Source organism: Macaca mulatta, chromosome 1 (assembly GCF_049350105.2).
Source record: "Macaca mulatta isolate MMU2019108-1 chromosome 1, T2T-MMU8v2.0, whole genome shotgun sequence".
Lineage (NCBI taxonomy): Eukaryota > Metazoa > Chordata > Mammalia > Primates > Cercopithecidae > Macaca > Macaca mulatta.
Window position 1 is genome coordinate 215,334,566 of NC_133406.1, and position 12,142 is coordinate 215,346,707.

Genomic DNA, 12,142 nt, shown 5'->3' on the forward strand with positions numbered 1-12,142 from the left:
GATCCCTGCATAGTTCTCATGCTGACCGTTTATGCTTGGGAGAACAGCCGTCTGTGGAGCCTGGAAACAGATCTGCCTGCCTCGGAGGCCCCGAGTAGCAGCGGGAAGTGAAGCCCTGGCTCACACCTTCCAGAGAGGTGGCCGTGGCTCAGTCTCCACTGGCTGTGGGGCAGCATGGGGCCACTGTGACCCATGAAGCACCTCTGTCTCCAGGGCTGACCCTGCTGTCTGCCTGGCTGTACCAGGCTGTCATCAGCCAGGATGAAACACACCCAGCAGTGGCCCAATCACCTGCTATTTTAGGACCTAGAAGTAACCCAAGAGACCATATGTCAGACGCCCACACTCTGTGATGGGGATCAGGCCTCATCTGGGTGGCCGAGTCGACTGATGGCTGAAAAGCAGTTAAAAGGCAGGTATCCTGGCCTGGCTCTTGGGACCCGGAGTGGGGAGGAAATACCAGGAGCTACATTTATGACCCGATTTATATGCCAGCACCACTCACAGATGGCGTCTTACCACAGCCCCCACCCAGTACAGCCACACTGAACATCTTTTAGACCTCAAGGGGCCGAGGTCTTGCCACATCTCCTGTCTAGGCCTTTGTCCATGTGTTTCTGTGCCATAATCCCTCTCTCATGTTTCTTTTTTTTTTTTTTTGAGATGGAGTTTCACTCTTGTTGCCCAGGTTGGAATGCAATGGCGCGATCTCGGCTCACCGCAATCTCCACCTCTCCGGTTCAAGCGATTCTCCTGCCTCAGCCTCCTGAGTAGCTGGGATTACAGGCATGTACCAACAAGCTCAACTACTTTTGTATTTTTAGTAGAGACGGGGTTTCTCCATGTTGGTCAGGCTGGTCTCGAACTCCCAATCTCAGGTGATCTGCCTGCCTTGGCCTCCCAAAGTGCTGGGATTATAGGCATAAGCCACTGTGCTCAGCCCTTCATGTTTCTTCATTCATGCTTCCAGTCTCAGTTTGGAGGTCAGCTTTCCCAATAAGCTTTTTTTTTTTTTTTTTTTTCCCCAAGACAGAGTCTTGCTCTGTCTCCCAGGCTGGAGTGCAGTGGTGCGATTTCCGCTCACTGCAACCTCCGCCTCCAAGGTTCAAGCAATTCTCTTGCCTTAGCCTCCCAAGTAGCTGGGATTACAGATGCATGCCACCATGTCTGGCTAATTTTTGTATTTTTAGTAGCGACGGGGTTTTACCATGTTGGCCAGGCTGGTCTCAAACTCCTAACCTTGTGATCTGCCTGCCTCCACCTCCCAAAGTGCTGGGATTACAGGTGTGAGCCACCGCGCCCAGTCCCAGTAAGCTTTTTTGAAGCTCATCCCTCCAAGAATGAGTTGAATAGCCTTTGGTGTGAGCCTGTACCTCACAGTACTCACACAGACGGTCTTCACTGGAAGTATGATTCATGTGTCTGTCTCCTCACTGGCCAGGGAGGGACACAGAGCGTCTGTCTTGCTCCCTGCTACTTGTCTTGTGCCTAAACAGTGTGTGGCACACAGCAGGCACTGAACAATTACCCACAAGAAGGAATGGTCTCATGAGATCCCAACACCAATCCTGTAAGAGGACATTATCATCCCCACTCTACAGGACAGAAAACTGAGGCTAAGAAAAGAAACGTGATCCCTGCCCAGTGAGTTAGTGGTGGGGCCAGGATTTGAAGAACTCAGCCTCCTGACTCCCACGTCAACACTTTCTCCATTAACACCCCTATCCTGGTACCAGACTGGAGAAGCTCTACTTCAGCAGAAGCTTAAGCCTGTCACACCAGAGCTGCAGTGGAATGGGAAACAGAGACCACCCCATGGCATCAGGGAGTGTGAAGAGAAGAGGGTGAAGGAAGACTTCGCCGATTGCTCCTTCTGCTGCAAGAAGCACTCGAGGCAGCTGGTGTGGGAGCCCCAAATCACAAGTAAATGAAGGCAGGAAGAGCAGGGACCATCTCTAGACCAGCGCTTAGCAGGCAGTGCAGGGGAGCTCTGGGCCAGCAAGCTGGGGCTTTGAACATTGTGGGGTTTGATGAGGAGAGAGGCAGCATTTAGCAGGAGGCAAAAGTGAAGCATACTGACAATAGCAAGCATTGGCAAGGATAATGGGGCAACTAGAATTCTCACACACAGCTGGCAAAACTACGAATTGGTTTAACTACTTTGGAAATCTGGCAGCCTCCAACTAAAACTTAACATACGAATACAGTCTGACCCAGCAATTCAAATCCTGGGTGTATTGCAACATAAACGACTCCTCATTTCCACCAAAAAACATGCACAGAAGTGTTCATAACCCTTAAACACCCCTGGTGGGAATTTAAAATGGTGCAGCCGCTATAGAACAGTCTGGCAGTTCCTCAAAAAGTTACATGTAGAGCTACCAAAAGAACCAGCAATTCCACTCCTAGGCATGTACCCAAGAGAAATGAAAACCTATGTCCACATAAAAGCTTATACATGAATGTTTGTATCAGCATTATTCATAACAGTAAACAAACATAGAAACAATCCAAACGTCTATCAACTGCTGAATGGACAAATAAAATGTGGTATATCCATATAAAGGAATGTTTCTAGGCAATTCCAAATAACACTAGGAATGAAGTACTGATGATACATGCTACAATGTGGATGAACCTTGAAACCTTATGCTTAGTGAAAGCAGTCAGTCACAAAAGACCAGATATGGTATGATAGCATTTATATGAAGTGTTCAGAACAGGCAAGTCTATACAGAGACAGAGTATAGATTAGTGGTTGCCTAGGACTGGGAAATGCGGGAAAGAGGATGAGAAATGAGGAGTAACTGCCATTGAGTACAGGGTTTCTTTTTGGTATGATACAACCAAATCCTGAAAACAAAAATGTCCAGGAACAGAATGGAAAGAAAAACAGGAAAAACAAACTAGTGTTCATGATACAATAATGAGGAAAAAAGCACACCATAAAAGAGTGCATGCAGTATAATACAAAATTTTAAAGCAGACAAAACTAATCTATGGTGATAGAAGTCAGAATAGTAGCTACTCAGGCATGGTGGCTCATGCCTGTAATCCCAACACTGTGGGAGGCTGAGGCAGGAGGACTCCTTGAGGCCAGGAGTTTGACACCAGCCTGGGCAACATAGCAAGACCTCATCTCTACAAAAAATTAAAAAATTAGCCAGGTGTGGTGTCCTGTGCTTGCAGTCCTAGCTACCCAGAGGCTGAGGTGGGAGGATTGCTTGAGCCCAGGAGTTAGAGGCTGCAGTGAGCTATGGTCATACCATTGCACTCCAGTTTGGACAACAGATCTAGACCCTGTCTATATTTTAAAAAAGAAGAAAGAAAAAGTAAAACAAGAACAGCAGCTACCCTTGGGGAGCTACAGACTAGGAAGGGCCTGAAAGAACCTTTTAGAGTGATGGAAACGCTTTTAATCTTGACCTGCATGGCAGTTACACAGAGGTACGTATACGTAAAATCCATTAGACTGTGCACTTAAGATTGGTGCATTTTGGTGCATTTTAATGTAGACATGTTATAAGCTATACCCCAATTTTTAAAAGGTAATTTTAAAACAAAAAAGTAGAGGCTCAAGTTAGAAGACTAGGGTTTGATCCCGGCTGTCTGACCTCAGGGAGTCCCGGCCCTCTCAGGACCTGCCTCCCGGTCCTCAGACACTGGACCGCAGGCTACAAAGGATCCAAGTGGCCTGGCAGTCTGAGATTCTGGGAATGCACATACCTATTTGTCACAGGGTTTGCTGGGAAACTTGGCAAGTGCTTGCCATCAATGCGGTGAGAAGAAAAGGAGGCTGTTGCTGTAGGCTCAGCCTTGTTTCTAAGGAAGGAAAGGTCTTCGCAAAGTGGGCGGAACACGCTGCCACCAGGAGAGAATGTCAATTTCAATATGAATCATCTCCTACATCCCCAGCAACTTGCTCTGGGAATAGACACCCTGACTCACTCCTCTCCTGACAGGAACAAGACTTGTTGCTCAAATTTCAGATTCCAAGAGGACCAGCCCGAATACCCACTTCGAAATGAAAAAGAAAGAAAGAAATCAACCTAGTAAGCAACCAGCAGTCACAGAACCCTGGGCAGAGAGAAAGCAAACCGCTTTGTACTGATGATGAGACGAGGCCCAGAGGACGCCGGCTCACACGGCCACTGGCGCCAGAGCAGGGACACGAACCCAAGGCTCTTAACCTCCGATTTTCTTTTGACAACAACTTGCTACTATATTTTCTAGAGAAATAAATTATGCTCTGTGCTAGTGGAAAGCCTTTTAAAGAACAAGAAAATGGCCAAGATGCATCTTAATTAGAAACTGCTCGGCAAAAAACTCTTTGAAGAAGGAAAGGGCAGAGCGTGGAGCGGCGAGTGGTCGGTCGGCGGTGTGAGTGCACGACACTGCGGCAGGCTAATTTCGAGGCATGCTTTGCTCTGATGACCACCTCTTGGGCCCCAAGAATATTCTAATCATCAGAAGGTGGCCGAGGAATTGTGCACATGTCACTCAAGGTCACAAGGAGACCACCATGGGGCCACAGCATCTGTCTAACAGCAGGTTCTCTTAACTTCCTTGGGCTAAGGGCCTGGCTGTCAGTGACCAGTGCTCCTAAGTCATTTCCTCTGACTTTTATAGCCTCTGGCCTCCGGATGGAGCTTTCAGGGCTCTCAAAGCATGTGACTACCAGGAAGGTTTGCTTGCTGCCCTTAAGCCTGACCCATCCTATCCAAGGAATTGCAACATCACCACTTACAAAGCTGATGACAGCTTTTTCTCAAAACAAACTCAAAGCCTGGGTCAGGAATGTGCACCATGGCCTGCCAGAATCAGTGAGCAACATAGCCCGAGTTTCTGAGTTTCCAGGAACTATGGATTTTTCTCCAGAGAAAAACCTGCAAAAAACAAAACTCATCAAGTAGTTATGGTATTTTCAGTCAGATAAGTAAAATGTACACACCAGGAAGGGTGTGTACACCTTCAGGGAAGGAAAAAAATGTAATGTTTGGTGAAGGCTTACCGTGTGCCAACCCCCCATTTCACAGGTGAGTAGACCGAGGTTCAGAGAAGTCTGTGACTTGCCCAATTTCACTCAGCTGGTAAGTGCTAGGGATGGGATTTAAACCCAGGCATATCTCTGAAGTCAAAGCTGCTATCTCCCAGAAACATACGTGGAGATCTATGGAAAACTAGTGAAGCAGCTGGTTTTCACAAACTATCTATCTGGCAACATCTGCAGTTCCCAAGGCAGCCACACTGGTGGAGTAACTCTCACCCCCACAAAAAGACCCACCAAGGCTGCTGTGTGTGTGGAGGGGGAGAGTGTGAACAGTTTGCAGAAGGCACTACTAAGTCACACGCCAAAAAGCAATTGTAAAAATGACATCTTGGGGCCTGGATTTATTCCCTCTTCAACATCATATTTGCTCCGTTTACAAGGCAAAGATGATTTTTCTCTCTGCCAAGGCTGAACATTCCCAGCCTGTGATCTGAAAATCATGCTGTGTTCATTTTGCCTCTTAACTCACCCAAGGCCATAAATCATCCCTCGAAATGGGGATTTGGCTGGCAGTTCTATTGGGGATTTGCGAGGCAGAGGCGGAATCCAATTTGGGGCTCCTCATGGTCATCCTGGGGCTGGTTCAGAGCAGGGAGACGTTACTTTTGGCCACGCAAGCACAGAGAAGATGCCTGAACATCAGATCTGCTGACTAAAGGGAACTGCTACTTTTTACAGGGTCTGTCTGTTGATTCTGAGTGTACTCTGTGACAAGAGGTCAAGGCAGCTGCAGGGGATGAGAGGAATAGAGAACACAGCAAGACCCAGCCCCTACCCAGCCAAACCCAGGCCGAAGGGCATGAGGGAAAACAGGTCATGCAGAGAGTGCACTAGGCAATTTATTTATTCTACAAAATGTACTGAAAGCCTACCCTGCGTCAGGCACTGTTTCTTTCCTTGGACTATAATTATTCTCATTATTACTTTTTACCAAACATAATAATGACAGCAGCTTACATTTTATGACTGCGTATCAGCAGGTACTATACACCAGGTGTTTTACACACATCAACTTTATTTAATCCTTATAGCTTTTGAGTGTAGTAGTTGTTATCGCCATTGTACAGATGGGGAAACTGAGGTGGAGCGAAGTTAAGAAACTCACCCAAAGTTACATGACTACAAAGTAGCAGAGACAGGATTCAAACTTAGGCTGGTCTGGTTCTCAAATCCATTCTCCTCTCTGTCCATCACACTGACAGCCAATGGTATGTTTTGCAAGTACATTTGGCCTTGATCAACATGAACTTGTAATGCGTGGGTCCACTTCATCGCAGATTTTCTCTCTTTTTTTTTTTTTTTTTTGAGATGGAGTCTCACTCTGTCGCCCAGGCTGGAGTGCAGTGGGGCGACCTCGGCTCACTGCAATCTCCACCTCCCAGGTTCAAACAATTCAGCTGCCTCAGCCTCCCGAGTAGCTGGGACTACAGGTGGGCAGCACCACGCCCAGCTAATTTTTTTGTATTTTTAGTAGAGACAGGGTTTCACCATGTTGGTCGGGCTGGTTTCGAACTCCTGACCTCAGGTGATCCGCCCACTTTGGCCTCCTAAAGTGCTGGGATTACAGATGTGAGCCACCAGGCCCAGCCAATGCAGATTTTCTTCTGCCTCTGCCATTCCTGAGACAGAAGACCAACTCCCACTTCCTCCTCCTCAGCCTGATCAACATGAAAATGATGAGGAAAATGATGAGGACCTTTATGATGATCCACTTTCACTTAATGGACAGTAAATATATTTTCTCTTCCTTTTCTTCATGACACTTTTCTCTAGCTTATGTTATTGTAATACAGTATATAATACACAGAACATACAAAATATGTATTAACTTTTCATTGGTAAAGCTTCCAGTCAACAGTAGGCTAATAAGCCGTTATGTTTCTGGGAAGTCAAAAGTTAGACTCAGATTTTCACCCGTGCAGGGGGTTGGCGCCTCTAACCCCTGTGTTGTTCAAGAGTGAACTCTAGATGTTTTTAGGTTATGAGGCACAGACAAAAGATATTCCTATGGTGGAAGAAAAGAGGGAAATCTACGTCTTCTGTTCAAGCCCTGAGTACTCAGCTGATGTCTAATAAATGATGATGCCTAGAGATGGGAGGCTGCAGACCCTGACCACGAATCACAGGCCTTGCCTGGCTTTCCACTGGGGCAGTGGTGTGCAGGATGTGGCATACACCAACCCCGAGCCCATTCCTCTACCCCGCTTTGTTCTTGATGGCCACTGTACGTGGTCACTGGGCGATACAGCAGCATGGTAGTCAATGGCTTGGGTTTTGAAGTCCAGCGGAACTGGGATTAAGACTTTGCAAGTCCTCAAACTTGCCAAATCCCAGTCTCCTCATCTGTGCAATGGGGATAAGATGGGTAATTTAGATTTTATAAGGGCTGTGAGGTAGAAAATGGAAATACAGCCATGGGCTGGACATAGTGGCTCCCGCCTGTAATCCTAGCACTTTGAGAGGATCGCTTGAGCACAGGAGTTCAAGATCAGCCCAGGAAACATAGCAAAACCCCGTCTGAATTAATTAAAAAAATATATATATTTTTTTAAAAAAGAGTGAATACAGCTATGGTGCCTGGCATGAGGTATGTGCAAGGAATGGGTTCTTGGGCCTGAAATCAGACACTTCCTAAGAGACAGTTTCCCCCTGCTAACGCTCTGAGGATTTCTAGTTGTTGGTGGTGACTTGGCCATGATGGGCAGGGCTGTGTTTTCGCAGCACGGCCTTGAACGATCTAGCTGATCTCAGAGTGTGTGGCGCAAAGAGCACTGCACTGAGACTCAGGCCACCAGAGTTCCAGTCCCGGTCCCCCAGTTAACATTCTGGATCACACCAGGCAAGCCCTTTCCCCTCTCTGAGCCTTAGTTTCCTCAACTCTAAATGAGGGGGTTGGACTCACCATCAAAGAACCCCTCCAGTGGCGACATTCCAGGACTCTGTGCCCCTTGGCAATTTCCCCTGCTGCCAACGGAGGATGAATTTCTCACGGACTACACAGATTTATTGGAAAGATGGATATCTGTTAAGTGCTTTCAAGGTTGTCCAGCTGACCACCAATGGCCATTGGCAGGAGGCCTTTATTCCAAGGTCGTGAACCCTAACCTTCCCCACCTCCTCCTGTTACAAGTTCCGGTGTAAGCTGCTTCCATGAAGGTGCGAGAGGTACAGAGCCTACCAAGACTTCTGCCCGCCAAGACTTCTGCCATGGGCATTTGAGGGCTGGGGGAACAAACAGGGGGAATCAGGGCTGGAAAAGCCCTGAAGTCCTCATGTGGCTTTCTGGGTCCAGGGGACTTGGACGCCCACCCCAGTCAAAATGGGAGCAGCACACACTGTTCTAAGGGCTTTGCAGCATCCTCACCACAGCTGACGCTTGATGAATGCTTCCTATGTGCTGCGCATGAATATAAGCACTTCATGTGTGTGAACTCATTTCGTTCCCAAAACAATCTTGTGAAGGAGGTACTATTATTGTTCCCACTTTATAGATGGGAAAACTGAGGCCCAGAGAGGTTAAGAAACTTGCCCAAGGTCACGCAGCTAGTAAGTGGCAAAGCAGCATGCACATGCAAGCCATCTGGCCCCAGAGTCTAAGTCCTTTTTTGTTGTTGTTGTTTTTGAAACGGAGTCTCTGTTGCCCAGGCTGGAGGGCAGTGACACGATCTCAGCTCACTGCAACCTCTGCCTCCTGGGTTCATGAGATTCTCCCGCCTCAGCCTCCTGAGTACCTGGGATTACAGGCGCCTGTCACCACGCCCAGCTACTTTTTGTATTTTAGTAGAGATGGGCTTTCACCATGTTGACCAGGCTTTGTCTCGAACTCCTGACCTCAAGTGATCCACTCGCCTCAGCCTCCCAAAGGGCTGGGATTACAGGCGTGAGCCACCACACCCGGCTGAGTTCATGTTCTTTAGCTAGCTTATTTAATATTCCCCCAAAGCCTAGCAGCAGGTGTATCATCTGCACCCTTTACAGGCGAGGAAGTCAAGCCTCAGGGTACTGAGCCACTTTACGGTTGGTTCCTCCTTGACTCTGCCATGCATTCTTCAAGCTGCAAATTCACCTCTGTGACATAACGGCAAGAACAGCACCCCCCGATCAAGTGACTGCTCTGTGCCTAGCACGGGGCTAAGCCTTTGCAGGCCTCTCTAATCCTCACCACAGACTGGAGGCGGGGCCCCTGCTCCACTCTACAGCCCCTAAGCAGTAACCTAGAGTTTCCACCCAGGCCTGTCTGGATTCAAAGCCCATGCTCTTTCTGCCACCCAGCCAGACACTAACTGCCCTATCTGGCCACCTCTCAGCAGAGGAGAAAGGGGCAGAGATGAGCCGGGCGTGGTGGCTCACGCCTGTAATCCCAGCACTTTGGGAAGCCAAGGAGGGAAGATCACGAGGTCAGGAGTTCGAGACCAGCCTGACCAACCTGGAGAAACCCTGTCTCTACTAAAAATACAAAAATTAGCCAGACATGGTGGCGCACACCTATAATCCCAGCTACTCAGGAGGCTGAAGCAGGAGAATCGCTTGAACCCGGGAGGCAGAGGTTGGAGTGAGCTGAGGCTGCGCCACTGCACTCCGGCCTAGGCAACAGAGCAAGACTCCATCTCAAAAAAAAAAAAAGAGGCAGAGATCAGCCTTGTTCTGAGCCACAAGGCGAGGAACAGGCTGCATCCTCTTTGTTGGTGGCCACTGGGCTTTGGGGAACATCTTCTGACAGGGCCTGCTGAGCCGGATGTGGGTAAAAAGAAAGCCACTTTGACACTGACTTGTTTAGGACACAGAAACTGGCTTCAGAGACGCCTCACCCAGAGACCTTGTCCTTAAAGTAAGAATAGATTCAAGGAAGGGCAAGTGGGCGGCTGGGAGGGGGATTCGCTTGGTGAAGTGCTGCACTGGGAGACCAGGCTCGGGCATCCCACTGCCCCCGCTGCAGCTCCTGTAAATCTCAGCAAAACGAGGCACCCGTGTGAACTCATTACCCTTCCATTACACAGCCCTGCCAGCCCTGCAGGCCAGAGATGAGGCTGCAGGAGCCTGTGTCCAAGCCAAGCACCAGGAGGCGGGGCGCTGCTCAGGGTCTCCTTGTATACCCTACTCAGCCAGCACAGCAGAATGGGCACAGCCTGCCACCTGACTGCACCCAGTGTCCCATGTCTGCAGGGCTCGGCCTATAGGGAGGACATTAAATGTCCAGGGATGATGCAACCCAGCAGCCCCCATGAGTCCAGAAAAGAAGTGGTGGGTGACTAGCTGCTTCATTCAGGCCAGTTCATCTCCTATCTTTGGGAATAGTCTAGCTTCAGTGCCCGTCATGGGTTCACCCCAACTAGAACCCCTCTCAGGCTCCGAGAATGCCCCTCAGCCTTCATCCTTTGGGTGTGTTCCCATAAGCCTCTGTATCCTGAGACCCATTTGTGGTGACAGTGATCTGAACTACCACTGTTAACAGGGTCTATTTGTCAGGCAGTCCCTAGGCCGGGATTTAAGTTTATCATTAGCTCCAATTTACAGAAAAACTCAGCCTCAGAGAGAAATGACTTGTTCAAGGTCACACAACCAGGAAGCAGTAAAGTCTGAATTTAAACGAGGTCTGCCGGAAGTTCCAGCCCGTAAGGACTGTCCATGTCAGTACCTGTGGTCACCCGCACTTGTCCCTCTCTCTGAGAGCACCTAGACAGACCTCCAAGAGACTTCAGGAAGGGTTGCCAGTGCATGTCTTGTCAGAGTGGGTAGAACTTTCACTGTCCCATTTATCCCTGTATCCCCAGCATCAGCACGAGGCACTGCCACCTAACAAGTTATATATGGAGAGAAGGAGTCAATCAAGACCGGCTCTCCCTGCCCAGCACCAGGTCCCCATGCACCTCCCTTTCCCAGGCGCCAGCTGCCCACTGCGGCTCATCTGCTGGCTGCAGAGGGAAGGCTCTGCCTCACTGCTAGGAATGCTACAGGTACTGGATGACAGGGTTCCCTGGGCCCTGCCAAGGCCGCTCCTGAGACAGACAACCCAAGGGACCTCAGAGCCTGCCATGGGCTGACTGGGACAACTGCCAACCTCATTTATTACAACAGAAATCATAAATCACTCATGTAGACATGGCCCTTTGCTTGTTCGTACACACTCATTTATATCCTTCTAGCGGTTCCAGTATGAATGATGAACCAACAGGGGCCCAGAGAGGTTAAGTGCCTTGAATTTGGCCACACAGCTCAGGACGGAGTGAGGACTTGCGCTCAGGTCATCCAATTCTAACTCCGGGCTCTTTCCATCATTCCAGATGGCTCAAGCATGCGCCACCAGGCTGGGTGACTGGAAAGGGGCCAGAGGGTTGAGATTTAAATCCTACGCCCTGAGGAATTTTACAAATTGGAATCTCTCCCAGAAGCGTTTCCTGTGATGGTCTGAGCCATACCTGTGCCCGTGCTATGTGCAGTTGGAGAAGTCAACAGCCCCTCCCACCCCACCACCAATTCCCTGAATATTTGCAAACTGTGTTTAGAGAGAAAGAGGAAGCTTTCTTGATAACTTCCTTGTTTATACTAATAGCAAAACTCCAACAACTTTGATGGGATCTGCACCAGCAATCTTTCCCTAGGGCTGATGCAGGATATTTAGGGAAGCTCTGTGTTCTAGGCAGGTAAGATAGCCAGGTTCCTAACGGGAATCAACATATCTCTTTAATTCATATTTGAAGTAAAAGAAACATCTCTCTTCCTCCCATTTGGCTCAGGAATTCATCTCTAAAAATCTATCCTGAGACAAAATTTTATGCCCAAAGATAACTCATGCATTATTTTTAATAGCAAAAAAAATGGAAACAATCTTTGCCCAACATTAGCAAGATGATCGAATGAATTATGGCATATCCATACAATCACAGACACCATTAAAACATTCTTGGCCGGGCGCGGTGGCTCAAGCCTGTAATCCCAGCACTTTGGGAGGCCGAGACGGGCGGATCATGAGGTCAGGAGATCGAGACCATCCTGGCGAACACGGTGAAACCCCGTCTCTACTAAAAAAATACAAAAAACTAGCCGGGCGAGGTGGCGGGCGCCTGTAGTCCCAGCTACACAGGAGGCTGAGGC

The 12,142-nt window shown here is 48.7% G+C and overlaps 1 protein-coding gene and 1 long non-coding RNA gene across 11 annotated transcripts in view; both read right to left on the reverse strand.

Annotated features, from left to right (window-relative positions):
- Positions 1 to 12,142, reverse strand: part of MAN1C1 (mannosidase alpha class 1C member 1) — a 173,109-nt gene that overhangs the window by 89,914 nt on the left and 71,053 nt on the right. The window contains exon 1 of one of the 10 annotated variants that reach the window (XM_077968788.1): positions 3,727 to 3,824. The exons of the other annotated variants lie outside the window; for them this stretch is intronic. The gene's annotated coding sequence lies outside the window, so the exon portion shown is untranslated. Of the gene's footprint in view, positions 1 to 3,726; positions 3,825 to 12,142 lie in introns of those variants that run through there. 10 annotated transcript variants of the gene reach the window in all.
- Positions 642 to 3,921, reverse strand: LOC144335186 (uncharacterized). The gene is made up of 2 exons (XR_013405773.1): positions 3,664 to 3,921; positions 642 to 766 (listed from the first exon to the last, which is right to left on the reverse strand). It is a non-coding gene; the product is annotated as an uncharacterized LOC144335186 (long non-coding RNA).